At 35.1% G+C, this 17,213-nt stretch overlaps 2 non-coding genes across 2 annotated transcripts; both read left to right on the top strand.

Annotated features, from left to right (window-relative positions):
* Positions 1-201: 201 nt before the first annotated feature.
* LOC125090297 (U1 spliceosomal RNA) lies at positions 202-366 on the top strand. The gene has a single exon (XR_007124283.1). It is a non-coding gene; the product is annotated as a U1 spliceosomal RNA (small nuclear RNA).
* Positions 367-11,669: 11,303 nt separating this feature from the next.
* LOC125089471 (U4 spliceosomal RNA) lies at positions 11,670-11,811 on the top strand. Its single transcript, XR_007123957.1, has one exon. It is a non-coding gene; the product is annotated as a U4 spliceosomal RNA (small nuclear RNA).
* The last annotated feature ends 5,402 nt before the right edge of the window (positions 11,812-17,213 follow it).

The following is a 17,213-nucleotide window of genomic DNA, read 5'->3' as shown; positions in this document are numbered from 1 at the left end:
GGAAGTATATTTTGTTTTGTTTTGCCACTAAAACTAGGAGTCATTTAGATGGCTCTCAGTTTTCATTCATAAGGATATATATTGAAAAATTCCAGGAAAAAGACCAATTATAACATGAAAAAAGGACAATGACAATGAATAGATTATCTCAATAAATGGAGAAAATGAACTAGAATCTCAGATTCATTCATTTCTAATATCTTAATGAAATGGGCGGGAGAGGGAAAATGTCATGACCACAGAAGTTGTTTCTTCGGGGTGAGCCTTATCCATTGTACTTGGCTGTGCTGACTCCTGCAATTTCCCCAAATATGAATGTTTGGTTGCATAAGTTGTTGAAGAGGGGAACTGCATTCATGCTTTTTGGAGTCTTCTTAGAAATTCTACAGTAGGGTCTCTGAAACAAAGTCTGAAAATTTGTGCTCCTTTTTCTTTTTAGTGCTTAGCCCATCAGTGCTTTGGTAAAGTTGCTTTGTATTTCTCTCTTCTCCCTGGGGACAAAGAGGAGTCATACCAATGTGGACTCACAGAAACTGGTTTACTCTCCTGCCTGAAACAACAAACAAAACAGCAACAAAACCACACAAGAGCCACAAAATGCAGATTTCCAAGATACTGAGCATCAGTCAAAGAGAACAGCTGTCCCGGAGACATGGAAACATACAGGTGAGTGGAACCCTACAATTGCTCCATGAAACTGCTGCCAGAGAGTTTCCAAGAAAGCCACAGGGGAGGGGAAACTGAAGAGAACTAGTAGACCACTAGTAGACCTAGTGGAGTTGAGGACACTGAGCTGAGAGTCCACAAGGTGGTTTATGGGGGAGGACTGAGCTGAGGAAAGTCAACTAATGAGAGCTGTGAAAGAGCCCTCCCCCCATGCAACAGGGTCCTGCTCAGGTTATCCATGGGAGGCAGTGACCCCAATTCAGGGGGCAGTTATTTGAAAGCATTAGAGGGAACAGGGCCTGGTGCTCATATAGCACTGGGCATGGAGCCTGTCCCCAACAGATAAACTAAAAAAAAAAAAAAAAGAAGCCTTCCCAATTCATGAGGCATAGAGTGGAGGACTCAGGGAGGTCTTGCCATAGTATCAGGAACTCATCATTAACCTTCCACTGAGAGCAGCTCTGGACCACTGAACAAATCATTAAAGCAACACCAGCAATGATTTCTGTTTCCAAGTAACTTAAATGCATTCCTGAACAAAGCTCAAAATTATAGAAAATACCAAAAACATCCAGCAACCAACAAGGTAACAGTCTCACTGTCTGGCATTCCATCCAAGACAGTGAGGTATGCCCAGAAGCAGGGGACATAACCCCTCATGAAAAGACAGATCAATCATCTAAAAATGATCCAGAGCTGACACAGATGTGAGAATCACCAGAGAAGGACAATTAAGTGTTTATTACAACTGTATTTCATCAGTTCAAAACATTCGGCAGACCTACAACTGTACGGTCAATTAGTGTTTAACAAAGCAGAAAGGGATATCCAATGGAAAAAAGTCTCTCCAACAAATGGTTTCAGGAAAACTGGACAGTAATATGCAGAAGAATGAAATTGAACCACCTTCTTACACCTTACATGAAAATAAAATAAAAATGGATGAAGGACCTAAGTGTGAGACAGGAAACCATCAAAATCCTAGAGGAGAACATAGGCAGAAACCTCTCTGACCTCAGCCACAGCAACTTTATACTAGACACATCACTGTAAGTAAGGGAAACAAAATAAAAAATGAACTATTGAGGCTTCATCAAGATATAAAAGCTTCTGCACAGGAAAGGAAAAAAAATCAACAAAACGAAGAGGCTGCCTACAGAGTGGTAGGAGATGCTTGCAAAAGATGTATCTGATAAAATGTTAGTATCCAAAATCTATAAAGAATTTATCAGACTGAACACCCCCCCCCCCAAAAAAACAAATCCATTTCTTAATGGCAGAAGACATGAATAGACACTTTTTCAAAGAAGACATCCAGAAGGCTAAGAGACAGATGAAAAAATGCTCAACATCACTCATCATCAAGGAAATACAGATCAAAACCATGATGAAATATCACCTTACACCTGTCAAAATGGCTAAGATTTATAACACAGGAAACAACAGATGTTGGTGAGTTGCAGAGAAAGGGGAACCCTCTTGTACTGCTAGTATGAATGCAAACTTGTGTAGCCATTCTGGAGAACACTATGGAAAATCCTCAAAAACTTAAAAACAGAACTACTCTAGGATCCAGTGATTGCACTACTTGGTATTTATACAAAGGATACAAAAATACAGATTTGAAGGGACACATCCACCCAAAAATTTATAGCAGCTTTATCAACAACAGCCAAACTATGCAGAGAGACCAAATGTCCATCAACTGAATGGTTAAAGAAGATGTGGTGTATATATATATATATATATATATATATATATATATATATATACACAAAGGACAAATATATAACTATATATCTATATATAGAGATATACAAACACACACACAATGAAATATTATTCAGCCATCAAAACAGGATGTAATCTTGACTTTTGCAATAACATGGATGGAGCTAGAGTGTATTATATTAAGTGAAGTAAGTTGGTCAGAGAAAGACAAATATCATATGCTCTCACTCATTTGTGGAATTTAAGAAATCACATGAACATATAGGAAGTGGGGGAAAAAGAGAAAGGGAAATGAACCATAAGAGACTCTTTTTTTTTTTTAAAGATTTTATTTATTTGACAGAGAGAGATCACAAGTAGGCAGAGAGGCAAGCAGAGAGAGAGGGAGGAGGAAGCAGGCTCCCTGCCTAGCAGAGAGCCCGATGTGGGACTCGATCCCAGGACCCTGAGATCATGACCTGAGCTGAAGGCAGAGGCTTAACCCACTGAGCCAGCCAGACAACCCCCATAAGAGACTCTTAATGATAGAGAACAAACTGAGGATTGATGGATGGATGGATGTGGGTTGGGGATGGGCTAGATGGGTGATGGGTATTAAAGAGGACACAAGTAATGAACACTAGGTATTGTATATAAATGATGAGTCACTAAATTCTACTCCAGCAACCAATATTGCACTGTATGTTAACTAAAATTTAAATTTAAAAAAAGTATAATTGAAAAAAATTATAGAAATAAAAACAATACATCATGAAAAAGTTTTACCTATGGTATATATAAAAATATATTCCAACTTGCACTTTAATATGAAATTAGTTTTAAATCTAAATATTATGTAATAAGTAGTTTATAAATTGTCAATGTGATTAAACAGCATGCTTTCCATTTTATCAGAAAAATTCAAACCTTGCCATAAATGTATTGTTAAAAGTGTATTTACTTATTTATTTTTTTTTAAGATTTTATTTATTTGTTTGACAGAGAGATCACAAGTAGGCAGAGAGGCAGGCAGAGAGAGAGAGAGGAGGAAGCAGGCTCCCCGCAGAGCAGAGAGCCCGATGCGGGGCTCGATCCCAGGACCCTGGGATCATGACCCGAGCCAAAGGCAGAGGCTTTAACCCACTGAGCCACCCAGGCGCCCCTTAAAAGTGTATTTAAATACAAGTGTGAAGAAGTAGCTTTAATCTTACTTAAAACAATTACGTAAGTTTGGGGGAAAGCTGTTTGAAGAGATTTGGAGACCAATAGGCCCTAGAAATTTTAAAGGGCTAAAATGCAGAAGAAGGCTAAATATATAGAGGCAAGTCCCATATTTGCAGGGCATTCGCTATTTCAAATTAAGTGTCATAGAGAAGAAATAGAAAACTATATAAGTAGAGCTTGTGGAAGATTCTTTTGACTGAGTAGAAAAAGTAGAAAAAAGATTTTGGTGCTACTAAAACAGGATATAAGAAGACAGGTTTCCAAATTGTTTCGTTGTGATTTGTAATAAGAAATATATATTTGTGGGGCACCTGGGTGGCTCAGTGGGTTAAAGCCTCTGCCTTCCGCTCAGGTTATGATCCCAAGGTCCTGGGATTGAGCCCCACAGCGGGGCTCTCTGCTCAGCAGGGAGCCTCCTTCCTCCTCTCTCTCTGCCTGCCTCTCTGCCTACTTATGATCTCTTTTCTGTCAAATAAATAAAATCTTAAAAAAAAGAGAAAAGAAACAAATATTTGATCTTCATCCCTGTTCCTGGCAGCAGCTCCTAAAACCCTTGTAATTTCCTAAGCGATAAGAGCAATAGGAGCATTATTTGTTATGATATTTGGTATTTTGTCCTGGGTTCCTGAAATAGCTCCAGAGCAACAAAGGCAAAAGAAATGTCTTTTGTTATTCATAACCACACATGAGTTTATGTTAATGAGATGATTTTTGGAAAGTTCTTAGATAACCACAGAATGAGGTCACCAAGGGAACCAACCAGGGTGATTACAGGGTTGGAACTTTCATCCCCATCCCTGACTGACCTCTGCACTAGAAGGACTATAGAGAGGAACTGAAGGTTGAATTAATAACCAATGATTTAATTAATCTTGCCTATGTAATGAAGATTCCATAAAATCCTAAATAATGGGGTTTGGAGGGCGTCCAGGTTGGTAAACACATGGAAGTGCTGGGAGGGTGGTATGCCCAGAGAGGTCATGAGCTCTGTGTCACTTCCCACATACCCTATGAATCTCTTTCATCTGGCTGTTCCTGAATTGCATCCTTTTACAATAAACCAGTAGTCAAACAGGTAATATTTTTCCTAAGATCTGTGAGCTGTTCTGGCAAACTATCAAAGCCAATGAAGGGATCATGGGAACCTCCAATTTATAGCCAATTGGTCAGAAACACGTATAACAACCTGAGACTTGGGATTGGCATTTGAAGTAGGGTGGTCTTTTAGGACTGAACCATAAACCTGTGGGGTCAGTCTGCATTAACCTCAGGTAGATATGTCAGAATTGAATTGAATTGAGAATACCCAATTGGAATCTACAGAGAATTGAAGAACTACTTGGTTTGGGAAATCCTCATACATCTGGTGTCAGAAATGAAGGATGCTGAAAGTAGACAGAAGAGGGTTTTTTTTTGTTGTTGTTGTTGTTTTTGTTTATTTGGTTGGTTTTTGTTTCCCTTTCATAGACCCAAAGGGAAACCTGAGAAATTAGCCAACATTCTGACAGCTGTTTTCTTCTGAAGACATTTGCTGATATCTAAGCTGTGCAGATCAGGGACAGGAAGAAAAGAAAGAAAGCAAATAATAATAATGACAAAAACAATAGTAATAATAATAGACTAATCATAATAATATTAGATAAAATAAAACTAACAAACCTTCAAAAGAGGCTAAAAAATACATAAAGCTTTCCTCTCACAAAAATCTGAAATCTGTCCTTCAGATTCCTTAATCCCAATTTGTATCACCATTTGCTTATATTTTATCTGCCTACTAAAAGAAACCAATATTCCCTCTATAATTTTTCAGGTACAATCTCAGCATTTCACATAAAATTAATCAATATTCCACACATGACCAGATGACTGAAACCAAAAGGAAAAAAAAATAAATCAATAGAAATAAACCCACATGTGATCCAATTATTGATATTATTGAATTATATAAAGTTTACAAATCTTAAATGTAAAGATCAATATAATTTTACAACTGTATATTACTATTACCCATATCAAAATGTAGAAAACTACCAGTTCATCAAAAGCATCCATTATGCCATATCCATATCTACATTCACCAAAGTTAACCATAGTAGTAAAGACTATCACCAAAGCTTAGGTTTGTTTGCTTGGAGGAAAAAATACAAACATTCATATGACATTTGTAAACATTTATAAACTTGACAATGTTTTTTAAGAATCATTTGTAGCATTAATTTTATTTATTTATCTTTTAGGTTTCAAGATTGTATTTCAGATATCATACTGAATGTAATTGACTTGTCTCTACATTTTTATTTTAGAATGCCTTTACATATTGTTTTGTCTTTCATGATATTGATATACTTGAGGAGTACAGTCCAGTTATTTAGTGCAATTGATCTCAGTTTGATTCAGCTGGTGTTTCCTCATGGCATATTCAGATTATGCATCTTTGATGGGAACATTACAGAGAGTGATACTTGTTCCTCTCAGTGTATCCTATCAGGAGGCACAGGTTGCTGGCTTGTGCCTTTATTCAGGTATTAAATTAATCATTTAGTTAAGATCCTGTTTGCCAGGTTTCCTCGCTAAGAAGTTACTGTTTTCTTTTTCTAATTAATAGGTAATTTACAGAGATGCTTTATAAATATTGTGTTCCTCCTCAACTTTATCTCATTAGTTCTAATACCCATTAGTGATAAATGCCTGAATCAATTACCACAGTGATTACAAAATTGTCCATTGAAGTAAACTGACATAAAAGAAACTTTTTTCCTTTGCTCACTTTTTTTCCAATAAAAATGATTAAATATTTTTTAAAATTTCTAAAATAATCATTAGGACATTCTATTATTCCAAATCACAGTAAACTGTATGGTTTGGGCATAGGGATTAATGGAAATTGCATCAAAATATACACCAAAGGAACAGTTTTACAAGATGGTGAAAGATATCTGTATAGCATTCCAGTTCTGTTTGCATGTGTTTGGTTTCCATGGGCCTGTTACACCACAGGTAGAAATAACAAGGATACCCACTGAAAGAAGTTTTTTTTTGTTGTTGTTGTTTGTTTTGTTTTGTTTTGTTTTTTTGTTTTTATTCATAGGGTGCTAGGAGCTTAAGTGAATTTGGGAATTGCTCAGATAAGGTTGGTATTTGGGAATCAGGGAAATGAATGAGATTTTTCCCAGGGAGAACATTTAATAAAAACAGAAGTGAGCTCAGAACAAATGCATGGGAAACACCGAGTTTTAGAAAGGTATAAAAGAACGAATTCAAGAATCATTCTCAAAGAAGTAGCAGAAGCATGAGAAAGTGGTGTGTGGGTAGGCACAGTGAAAAGGGATGGCACTGTTCCTGCTTTCAGAGAGCTGTGGAAATAAAGACAGGAGACTCACTAGGGTGTCTAATCTAATCTGGGCAGGGAGGGTGGTCAAGAGATTTCCAAAGATGGGGTGCCTGGGTGGCTCAGTGGGTTGAGGCCTCTGCCTTCAACTCAGGTCATGATCCCCCTGTCCTGGGATCGAGCCCCACATCTGGCTCTCTACTTGGCAGTGAGCCTGCTTCCCCCTCTCTCTCTGCCTGCCTCTCTGCCTACTTGTGATCTCTGTCAAATAAATAAATAAAATCCTAAAAAAAGAAAATTAAAAAAAAAAAAGAGAGAGATTTCCAAAGAAAGGTACCATCTGTGCTGAGATTGAAAGGATGAAGGGATCTGAGGCATAATGTTCCAATTAGAGGGAAACTCATGTTAGAAGGGATAAGGTAAGCTTGTGCAGGTCAAGCCACTGGGGCTAATGACAGGCCCAGAACTAATCATAGTCTTACAGGGAAGGAATAGGCAGAGACGAGAAATAGGAGGAACCCTGTATATCACAATTAAAAATCTGTTTTGCCTGTATGAAATGGGGAGCTAATAACCAGATTTACTCAAGGTAAGGACCTTTTTAACTCAAGAAAATAAATGGTGTATTTTAAGAAGGACAAACTAAACGTCACAAGAGGGTAGGGGTTACATCCCAGATTTATCTATTATTACCTGTAGGAATTTGGATAGGTTATTTTCTCTTTAAATTGGGAATAAGAATACCTACTGTTTCAAGTTTTGAAACATTTGAATAAAATAACTTTTATTGTCCCTGTATCTGAAAACAAGGTTGTAGTCTGTTGTTTTTATTTTCTCCCTTAACTTTAAAAATACCCTTTCCTTTTTATTGTATAATTTATCTTCAAATTCTGTAAAATTTAAAAATCTTACACCATTTGCAGCATACCTTTCTGGTGCCCCACCTAACTTTTTCTTAGCCCCTACTCTTTTTAGCTGAAATTATGGTAGAGAGTTCAATTCAGGCTCCTCTCAATCTAACAAAATCCTGACTCAAATGTGCACTGTGCAACTTTCGGCCAGGGTCTTCTTTGAGACTCTGATAACCAGTGATTGAGTTAATGTTGGAAGGAATCCTCAAGAATAGGGGGCAGGGGCACCTGGATGGCTCAGCAGCTGCCTTTGGCTCAGGTCATGATCCCAGGGTCCTGGGATCAAGCCCTGCACCATGTGCCCTGCTCAGCAGAGAGGCTGCTTCTCCCTCTCCCTCTGCCTGCCACTTTTCCTGCTTGTGCTCTCTCTCTCTCTCTATCACTCCATCAAATAAATAAATAAAATCTTAAAAAAAAAAGAAAAGAAAAGAAAGAAAGAATAGGGAACAGAGACAGTGGGTAAATAGCCCATTCTCTCACCCTTCAGGCAAACATTGTATATCCTCCTCAGAACATCCCATTAGGAATCAAGCTCCCCTCTCCTTTGCCTACAGGACTGGCCTCAATAATAGATGGCATACAATAACTTTTTATTTTCTGTCATTCTTTTTGGCTCCTTGCTTATGCTTTCTGGGAAAACCCCAAAGTAAACTACCAACTCCCAACCCCTCCTAGGCTGATTTCAAGGAAACCCAAACTGAAATTCTATCTCATTCTGTTTCATAAGAACCCATTTAATTAATTCTTTAATTTTATTACTTTTAATTGATGGATTTCTTCTCTTCTCTTTTATTCTTTCCTATGAAATGCCATAACCCTAAAGCTATTTGGACATCTAAAGTCACTATTCATTTTAACTCAATTTTATATATATATATATATACACACACACACACACACACACATACATACATACATAGATACATACATAAAATAACATAAAAACATAGATACATACATAAAATAACAAAAAAATCTGGTTAATTAGATCATCTCCAAAAATATTTTCTAAAATTTGTTAATTGTATTAAGCCAAGTTTTACTAAAATGTAATTCTTGACACATTATTTGTTTATTTTTATTTAAATTCAATTAATTAATATACAATATATTACAGGTTTCAGAGGCAGAGGTCAGTAATTCATCAGTCTTATATAATACCCAGTGCTTGTTAAATCTCATCCCCTCCTTAATGTCCATCACCCCGTTACTACATGCCTCCCACCCCACTCCCCTCCAGCAACCCTGTTTGTTTCCTGTGACTAAAGAGTCTCTTATGGTTTGTCTTCCTCCCTGATTTAGTCTTATTTTGTTTTTTCCTCTCTTCCCCTATGATCCTGTTTTGTTTCTTAAATTTCATATATAAGTGAGATCAAATGATAATTGTCCTTCTGATTGACTTGACTTATCTCACTTAGCAAAATATCCTCTAGTTCCATCCATGTCCTTGTAAGATTTCTTTCTTGTTTGGTGGTTTGTTGTTTTTTTTTTTTTTTTTTGGTGGCTGAGTAGTATTCCAGTATGTGTGTATGTGTGTGTATATATACACATACACACACACACACAATTTTATACATATATATATATATATATATATACATATACATATGTATATATATATATATGCCACATCTTCCTTATCCATTCATCTGTTGATGGACTTCTAGGGGCTTTCCATAGTTTGGCTATTGTGGACATTGCTGCTATAAACATCGGAGTGCAGATGCCTCTTTGGATCACTCCATTTGTACCTTTGGGGTGAATACCCAGTGGTGCAATTGCTGGGTCATAGGGTAGCTCTTCTTTTCTTTCTTTTTTTTTTCTTTTCTTTTCATACTTTTCTTTCTCTTTCTTTCTTTCTTTCAAGATTTTATTTATTTCACAGAGAGAGAGAGAGAGCACAAGCAGGGGGACCAGCAGGCAGAGGGAGGGGGAGAAGCAGGCTCCCTGCTTGGAGCCTGGTGTGGGGCTCCATCCCAAGACCCTGGGATCATGACCTGAGCTGAAGGTAGACATTTAACTGACTGAGACACCAAGGCACCCAATGGGGTAGCTCTATTTTCAACTTTTTGAGGAAGCTTCATACTGTTTTCCAGAGTGGCTACACCAGCTTGCATTCCCACCAACAGTGTAGGAGGGTTCCCCTTTCTTGGCATCCTTGCCAACATTTGTCATTTCCTGACCCGTTAATTTTAGCCATTCTGACTGCTATGAGATAGTATCTCATTGTGGTTTTCATTTGTATATCCTTGATGACGAGTGAGGTTGAGCATTTTTTCATGTGTATGTTGGCCATCTGTATGTCTTCTTTGGAGAAATGTCTGTTCGCGTCTTTGCCTATTTCTTGATTGGATTATTTGTTCTTTGGGTGTTGAGTTTAATAAGTTCTTTATAGATTTTGGATACCAGCCCTTTATCTGATAAGACATTTACAAATATCTTCTCCCATTCTGTGCCATTTGGTTTTGTCAACTGTTTCCTTTGCTTGATAGACACATTTTAGGTTACCTTAAATGTTAATATGAGTTTGAACCTTACAAATTACCAATGTTTTAGAGCGTTTAAAAATGTATTGAGTCACAGTGTTTGGCAGAGGAGATATTGCAGTTTCCTATTGCAGTCATACACCTCTTCACACTCCCCCAACCCCCCATTTCCCCTACTGATTTAATTATAACATATTTAGGTAGAGGATCAAAACCACTGCTCTTGGAAGGGTAACTCTCAAAAGAATAAATTATTATATAACTAAACCTTTCATAGAAACTCATTTTTACTAGCTATGATTGTTGTATGTGTGAGCAAATGACACCACTCTGGCCAAAAGATGTAAGAGATCTGCTGGGATAAAACTGATGTTTTCATTCCTGAGACAAAACAAAATAAAACAAAACCCCTCAGTTCTACCTAAGGAAATATCATCAATCTTTCTGTTATTCTTGCCTTGAATATAGCCAGGAATCTTGAAACTGAAAATTAGAAATAAATTGAATTCATGGCATTTTTGGTCTGCTGAACTAGCACACATATACCTATACGTACCTATATGCCTACACCTCAACTCCATATTTATGAGGGAAAAAATGCTCCCTAATTTAAGCTATTTATTAGTTAATAGTTTAATAGATAAAGGTATTAATTTATTTACTATAAAGCTGAAGCCATCCCTAACCAATATAGGGAGGGAAGAGAAAGGCTAATGGCAACATTTTTCTCAAAGGACGAAAATTTTGTTTTGAATATCAATGATTTTTGGAATATCTAATTCCGATGTTCAGGGTCCTAAGGATCCAATTTAGAGACTTTCTTAGGCATGAAAGGGAGACTGTGTAAGCTGTGAAATTTATGGAATACCCACCCTTATCCCCATTTAAACAGAGCCGCCTGGCTGATTTTAAGTGTTGTGATTTCCAGTAAGAACAATGTTTTGTTTCTATAACATTTGAAGATACCTAATGTGAATCATTATCTTCCGTTATATAAATAACTATCTAAAATATTAACTATATTGAATTTTTAAAGTTTATTTTTCTGTCAGAAACTTCTATTTTTTTCTCTGTTAGAAAATTCTATTCTTAAATTAAAAGTTTAGATGACAGCAGGAATTTGACCTTATTGTAGATAATATTATTTATGACACTTTTGAAGTTCTGCAGCAATAAGCTAGGGAGTTTTGGTAATTTTCCAGAGAAGCATTATTGAAATTTAAAAACAGATTGATAGATTCAAACATGTAAAACTTTGTTATTGCTTTCTTTCATAGCTAAGTTACAGTTTTGCACCTTATATTCTTGGTAGAAAATGACTTGTAAATTAAAATGGGCACCTGAAGCTTTGCGCAGTGGCAGTTTCATAGCCAATGAGATTTATCTGAGGCGTGATTATTGCTAATTAAAATTGGCACCTGAAATTTGCTTAGGATCTCTTTAGTTATGATTCTCAGGCTATATTAATAATCCATTTCTGATATAGCCTTTAAATATAAATTAAGCACAACAATGTAAATATACTTAACACTACTGAAGAGTAAACTTTAAAATGGTGAAGATGGGAAGTTTTGCTGTGTGCATTTTACTACAATTAAAAATAAAAAAAATATTAAAAAATAGTTATTTATAGCTATAAACTGGCCTCTATGTTCTTTCATTGCATTTAATATTTAGTAGGAATGTTTTCATTTTCAATCATCTCACTATTTTTTAAAAATTTCCTTGCAATTTCTTTCTTCAACCCAATTTCTTTTTTAGGACTAAGATGTTTATTTTCACATATTTGCCAATTTTCAAATTGTTCTTCTGTATTGATTTGTAATTTTATTCCATTGTGATCATAATGGATTATTTTATGACAAAAATCCTTCCAGATTAGTTGACACTTTTTAAATGGCCTAAAATATGGTCTATCTTGGTAAATATTAGAGGCATATAGAGAAGAATGTGCAATTTGCAGCTATAATTTAGAGAATTCTGTAGAAGTTCATTATGCCTGTTTGTCTTGTAGTGTTTTTCAGGTCTACTTATTTCTTATTGATGATTTTATTGTTGTTTTACCCTTTATTGAAAGTGGAATATTAAGGTTTCCAAGTGCTATTGTTGAATCTTCTAATTTGCTCTTCAAATTCAATAAATTTTTAAGACTTTATTTTGGGGGGAGCAATTTTACGTTTATAATAGAATTTAGAGGGGAATACCTAGATTTCCTATACATCTGCTACACACACACATGTGTAACTCTCCCATTATGAATATCACTTGCCAAAATGGTACATTTTTACCAAGGCTGAACCTACTTTGACACCTCCTTTTAACCCAAAGTCCATAGTTTACATTTCAGTTCACTCTTATTGTTGTATATTCTATGGCTTTGAACAAATGTAATATAACCAATATTCATTATTATAATATACAGAGTATTTTCACTGCCCTAAAATCCTCTGTGCTCTGCCCATTTATCTGAACCCCTCCCTACCTCTGGCACTTACTATTTAATTGACTCCACAGTTTTACTTTTCTCAGAATGACATGTAGTTGGAATCATATAGTATGTAGCCTTCTCAGATCAACTCCTTTCACCTAGTAATATTTAAGTTTCCTCTATGTACCATTTCAGTTTTGCCCATGTCTTCATGGTTTGATAGCACATTTCTTTTTAGTTCTGAATAATATTTCATTGTCTGTATATACTACAGTTTATTTATCCATTCACTTACTGAAGGACAACTTGGTTGCTTCCAAGTTTTGTCCAGTATGACTAAAACTGTAATAAACATTCCCACATATTTTTTTGTGTGGACCCACATTTTCAACTGCTTTGCATAAATACCAAAGAGAGCAATTGTTGGATTATACGGTAATAGTATATTTAATTTTTTAAGAAACTGATAAATTCTCTTTCAACATGTCTGTATTATTTTATATGCCCACTACCAATGGAATAGCTCCTATTTCTCCACATTCTCTGCAGAATTTGGTGTTTTCAGTGTTTTGGATTTTGGACATTCTAGTAGGCATGTAGAGATATCTTATTGTTGTTTTAATTTTCATTCCCCTGATGACATATGATGTGGACATCTTTCCATATGTTTATTTACCATCTGTGTATCTTCTTTACTGAGCTGTTTTTTAAGGTCTTTGGCCCATTTTTTAATCAGTCATTTGTTTTCTTAAACAAACTTAAACAACTTCTTTAAAAGCTCTTTGTATATTTTGAATAATAGTCTTTAATCAGTTGCATCTTTGTACATATTTTCTCCTACTCTGGGACTTGTCTTCTAATTCTTTTGATATTGTCTTTGTGGAACAGAAGTTTTAAATGAAGTCCAGCTTCAATTAACAGTAATCAGTTATTTCTTTTATGGATTGTGTGGTTTTTTGCTGTATGTAAGAAGACATCACCATCCTCAAGGTCATCTAGGTTCTCTGTTATGTTATCTTCTAGGAGTTTCATAGTTTTGCATTTTACATCTAGGTCTATAATTTATCTTGAGTTAGTTTTTATGAGAGATGCATCTAGATTTTTTTTGCATATAAATTTCCAGTTGTTCCAGCATCATTTATTGAAGAGACTATTTTTGCTTTATCATATTACCTTTGCCACTTTGTCATAGATTAGTTTACTGTATTTATGGGAGTCTACTGGTAGACTACTTCTTTTTCATTGATCTATTTGTCTACTCTTTCACCAATATCATACTGTCTTGATTATTTTAGCTTTATAGTAAGTCCTGAAGTTGGGTAGCATCAGTCCTTTAAATTTGTTCTTTTCCAAAAATGTTGCAATGATTACTCTGCTATATCTTTTGCATCCCCATATGAACTTCATATGTATAACCTTCCAAATAAATGTTAAAGTAAGTTTATCAATATCCATAAAATGATTGGCTGATATTTTAATTGAGATAGCATTAAAATGTGTAGATCAAGGTAAAAAAAAAACTTACATCCTGACAATGTTGAGTCTCTCACATGAACACAGAACCATTTATTTAGTTCCTTGGTTTTGTTCATCAGAGTTCTGTAGTTTTCCCCAAATAGATCTTGTACATATTTTGTTAGATTTTTTACAGCATTTGATTGGGGGGATGTGCTCATGTAAATGGCATTGTATTTTTAGTTTCAAATTACACTGGTTCATTGTTAGTACATTGAAAAGCAGTGAGTTTTCTATATCTCTATCAGTCTTGTATTCTGCAACTTGCTCTAACTGCTTAGGAGAGTTTTGTGTGTGTGTGTGTGTGTGTGTGTGTGGTTTTTTTTTTTTTTTTTGTCAGTTATTTTGAATTTTCCACATAAAAGAGTATGTCATCTAAGAACAGAAACAGTTTTACATCATCCTTCCCAAACTACTTTCCTTTTCTTTCTTTACTATACTTTTGATTAAAAATGAGTGATGAGACTGGACATTCTTGCCTTGTACCTGATCTTAATGGGGAAACCTCGAGTTTCTCATCAAAAAGAACAATGTTACCTGTAAGTTTTTTGTAAATATCTTTGTAAAATTGAAAAAGTTCTCTTCTATTCCTAGTTTACTAAGTTTTTACTGTAAATGTGTGTTGGTTTTGTCAAATGCTCATTCTGCATCTATTAGTGTAATTCTGTGATTTTTCTTTTTTAGTTTGTTAATGAGATAGATTACATTGATTTTTAAATGTTGAATACCCTTGCAACGTGGAATAGGTCCCACTTGGCCATGATGCATAATTCTTTTTACAAATCTTCTTTGGATTCAGTTTGGTAATATTTTGCTGAGGATTTTTTAAGCTCTGTTCATGAAAAATATTGGTCTTCAGACTTCTTTTCTTAAAATCCCTTCTCTTTTAATGTCTGGTTTTTGCATTAGAGTAATGCTGAACTCAGAATGAGTTAAGTATTCTCTCCACTTCTATATTCTGAAAGAGACTATAGACAATTGATAAAACTTCTTTCTTAAATGTTTGGTAAAATTTACCAATGAACACATCTGGGTCTGATGCTTTCTGTTTGGAAAAGTTGTTAATTATTAGTTCAATTACTTTCATAGATATAGGCCAATTCACATAATTTATTTCTTCTTGTGTGAGATTTGATAGATTGTGTCTTCCAAGGAATTGTTCCATTTCACCTAGGTAATTAAATTTAGGGGCATAGAACTGTTCATACTTTTTTCATTCTTTTTTATCCTTTTAGTTTCTATGGAATCTGTAATGATGCCACTGCTTTTATTACTGATATTAGTAACTTGTGTTCTCCCTCTTTTTTTCTTACTTAGCCTGGCTAGAAGGTCATTAATTTTATGGATCTTTTTTTTTTAAAGTAATAGCTTTTGGTTTCATTGCTTTTTCTCTATTGATGTTCTATTTTTAATTCCATGGGTTTCTGCTCTAATTCTTATTATTTCTTTTCTTCTGCTTATTTTGGATTTAATTTGCTCTTCTTCTTCTTCTTCTTTTTTAGTTTTATGTGATAGACTCTGACATGATTTATTTTAGGTCTTTCTTCCTTTTTTAAATATATGCATTCAAAATTATAAATTTTTCTCTATATACTACTTTTGCTGTATCTCGCAGGTTTTTGTAAGTTGTTTATAATTTTCATTTAGTTTAAAATAGATTTTTAATTTCTATTCAGATTTCTCTTTTGATTTAGATTCTCTTTTATTTAGAAGTGCATTGCTTTATTTCAAAGTATTCTGGGATTTCCCAGTTATCTTTCTGTTATTGATTTCTAGTTTAATTCCACTGTGGTCTGAGAGCAGACATTGCATGATTTCTATTATTTTAAATTTGTTAAGGTGTGTTTTATGGCTCAGAATATAGTCTGTCTTGGTGAATGTTTCATGTGAGCTTGACATAAATGTCTATTTTGTTGTTGTTAGATGGAATATTCAATGGGTATCCATTACATCTAGTTTATTAAAGTTGTTGTTGAGTTTAGATATATCCTTAGTGACTTTCTGCCTGTTGGATCTGTCCATTTCTGAAAGAAGGGTATTGACATCTCCAAATATGATAGTGCATTCTCACCTATTTCTCTTCGCAGTTCTATCAGTCTTTTTTTTTTTTTTTTTTCACAAAATTTGGCATTCTGTTCTTAGTTACTTATGTATTAAGAATTGTTGTGTCTTATTGGAGGACTTATTGTTTTATCCATTTGCAATGTCTTTTTTTTTTTTAAGATTTTATTTATTTATTTGACAGAGAGAAATCACAAGTAGGCAGAGAGGCAGGCAGAGAGAGAGGAGGAAGCAGGCTCCCTGCTGAGCAGAAAGCCCGATGTGGGGCTCGAACCCAGGACCTGGGATCATGACCTGAGCCGAAGGCAGCGGCTTAACCCACTGAGCCACCCAGGCTCCCCCATTTGCAATGTCTTTATCCCTGATAATTTTCCTTATCTTGAAGTCAGCTCTTTGTGAAATTAATATAATTACTCCTGCTTTTTTTTTCTTTTGATTACTATTAGCATGGTGTGTTTTTCTCTATTCATTTACTTTTAAACTATTTGTGTCTTTATATTTAAGTGAGTTTCTTGGAGACAATATATAGTTGGGTTGTGTTTTTGTTTGTTTGTTTTGTTTTGTTTTATTTTGTGTTTTAGCACATAATGTATTATTTCCTTCAGGGGTACAGGTCTGTGATTCATCAGTCTTAAACAATTTGCAGCACTCACTGTAGCACATAACTTCCCCAATGTCCATAACTCAACCACCCTATCACTCCCTTCCACCCCCCAGCAACCCTAAGTTCTTTTCCCCGTAAGTGTCTCTTATGGTTTGTCTCCTTCCCCAGTCCCATCTTGTTTTATTTTTTTTTCCCTCCCGGCCTCCCATGACACCCCACCATGCCTTTCAAATTTCTTATATCAGATATCATATGATAATTGTCTTTCTCTAATTGACTT

The sequence above is a fragment of the Lutra lutra genome, chromosome 1 (genome assembly GCF_902655055.1).
Source record: "Lutra lutra chromosome 1, mLutLut1.2, whole genome shotgun sequence".
Taxonomy (NCBI): domain Eukaryota; kingdom Metazoa; phylum Chordata; class Mammalia; order Carnivora; family Mustelidae; genus Lutra; species Lutra lutra.
The sequence above is the reverse complement of the archived record's forward strand: the minus strand, read 5'-3'. Positions and strand labels throughout refer to the sequence as shown.